This window comes from Nicotiana sylvestris, chromosome 10 (assembly GCF_000393655.2).
Source record: "Nicotiana sylvestris chromosome 10, ASM39365v2, whole genome shotgun sequence".
Lineage (NCBI taxonomy): Eukaryota > Viridiplantae > Streptophyta > Magnoliopsida > Solanales > Solanaceae > Nicotiana > Nicotiana sylvestris.
The window spans coordinates 54,815,725-54,818,579 of NC_091066.1; positions in this window are offsets into that span (position 1 = coordinate 54,815,725).

The window sequence follows — 2,855 nt, forward strand, 5'->3', positions numbered from 1 at the left end:
TGACTCAACATCCACCAGATTATGAGTTTTGAGGGTTTTTTCTTGAAGCGATGGTTTCTTCTAGGCATGGAGGAAGATGGAGTGGGTTTGGTTTCGGCCATGAGCAAAAGAGAGTAGAGAGAAATTTCTTTGTGATAGTGGAAGATATGAACGAGAAGAGGAATTAAAAAGAGGGTGAGTGATGATGAATAGATGCCTCGATTCTAGAGAGACGTGTGAAAGGAAACTGAAAAGTTGCCTTCTGCAAACCCGCCATCAATAAGATAATTAATGCACATACAGAGTAATCAAACATATTTAGAGATATTTTACGCGAAAATCTCAAAGAACACTTATTCAATAATTTCTAAAATAGGAAAACTTAGAGAAATTAAGCGGGAATTAAGAAAATACCAATTTTGTCATTAAAGGAACAAAATCTCTCTTCAAGCAGCAGTTTTGTGAAACTATCTACTAACTGATTTTCAATATTAACAAATTCTAGCACAATATCACCTTTTGCAATATGATCACTGATAAAATAATGCTTTATTTCAATATGCTTAGTTTAAGAATGATGCACAGAATTTTTTGAAAGCAAATAGCACTAGTGTTATCACACATAATTGGGACGCAATTAAGACGTAAATCATATTCTAACAGTTGATTCATAATCGATAAGACATGTGTGTAGCAGTTGCCTATAGTCACGTATTCTACTTCAGTAGTAGATAAGGCAACACAATATTGTTTCTTGATGTGCCAAGATATAAGAGATTTTCCAAGTAATTGGCACGTTCCACTTGTGCTTTTCCTGTCAATTTTATCACCTGCAACATCTGATATGAAAAACCAATGAGATTAAAGACATTTAAGATTTTGTACCATAGTCCATAGTCGATTGTCCCTATCAGATATTTGATAATACGTTTAACAGCGGTCATGTGGGATTCTTTAGGAGCTGACTGATATCTTGCACATTTGCAAACATTAAATAGAATATCAGATCAACTAACTATAAGATAGTGTAAAGATCCAATCATACCTCAATACATTGTTTCATCAACACTCTTACCATCTTTATCTTCCTCAAGGGTGGTTGATGGCTCATGGGAGTCCCTATGGCCTTAGCATTAGACATGCCCAACTTCTTAATAAGCTCTTTTGTATACTTTGTCTGACTAATAAAAGTCTCTTTCTGTAATTGATTGATTTGTAGCCCAAGGAAGAAAGTTAATTCTCCCATCATACTCATTTCAAATTTCCCTTATATGATGTTTGAAAAATCCTTACATAAAACTGGGTAGTACTTCCAAAAATAATATCATCCACACATATTTTCACAATTAAATTACCTTTGGTTGATCTCTTGATAAAGAGAGTGGTATCAATATTACCTCTATCAAAACCATGTTTGATTAGAAATGAACTTAGCCTTTCATACCAAGCTTTAGGAGCTTGCTATAATCCATACAAGGCTTGGATAACTTGTATACATGATTTGTAAAGGATTCATTTACAAATCCTAGGGGTTCCTTAATGAACACTTCCTCGTAGATGAATCCGTTTAAGAAGGTGCTTTTCATGTCCATCAGAAACAGTCTAAAACACTTGTGAGCAACATAGTTAATAAAATACAAATAGATTCTAACCTGGCAACATGAGCGAAGTTTTCCTCGTAGTCAATTCCTTCTTGTTGTGAATAACATTGAACAACCAGTCTAGCTTTATTTCGTGCCACTTGTCCAAACTTATTCAACTTATTCCTATAAACCCATTTTGTTCCCACAATGGATTCATTCAGAGTCTTAGGGGTGAGTTCCCACACCTTGTTCTTCTCAAATTGGTCAAGCTCCTCCTGCATTGCAGTTATCCAACTATTATCCCCAAGAGCCTCATCTACTTATTTTGGTTCAAATTGAGATATGAGGGCAATATTTGATGTATGCTTTAGCGATATTCTTGTTTTCATGTTTTCCTAAGGATTTCCAATGATGTATTTATATGGATATCCTATCTTACTTTTCCATTCATTTGGAACAACTAATGCTGGCTCCTTTTTCGTGGGACTTGATTGTTCAGCTGTAGGAGACTCCTGGTTTTCTATGTGACTGTCAATCGACTAATGCTGTTGATTAGTCACCTCATCACGAATGTTCTCACCTATATTGACAGATTTTGGAACTATTGAAATTTCCTTATCTTCAGGAAGTTTTTCATTCCTTGAGTAAGAGTTAGTGTCCACAAATACAACATGTATGGATTCTTCAATAGATAAAGTTAGTTTATTAAAAACTCTATATGAACTACTTGAGGGAGAGTATCCAAGAAAAATACTTGCATCTTTTTTTAGGTCAAACTTACCAAGGATGTCTTTTCCATTAGTGTGGATAAAGCATTTGCAGCCAAATGGATGAAAATAACTGATGTTAGGTCTTTTACCTTTCCACAACTCATATAGAGTCTTTTTAAGAATAGGTCGAATCAAGCATATGTTAATGATGTGACATGCAATGCTTACAACTTCTGTGCAAAAGTGGTATGGAAGGGAATTTTCCACAATCATAGTGCTTGCCATATATTACAAGGTTCTATTTTTATGTTCTACCACTCCATTTTGTTGAGGTTATCTAGGGAAAGAGAAATTGTGAGAAATTCCTTGATCATCGTAGTAATTTTCGAATGCTTTACTTCCAAATTATCCTCCGTGATCACTTTTTATGGCAGAGATGTAGTATCCCTTTTCCCGTTGTACCTTCTTGCAGAAGACTTTAAAATTCCTTAATGCTTCATCTTTATGACTAAGAAAAATAACCTAAGTAAATCGATAAAAATCATCTATTATAACAAAAGAATATTTTCTACCACCAATGATA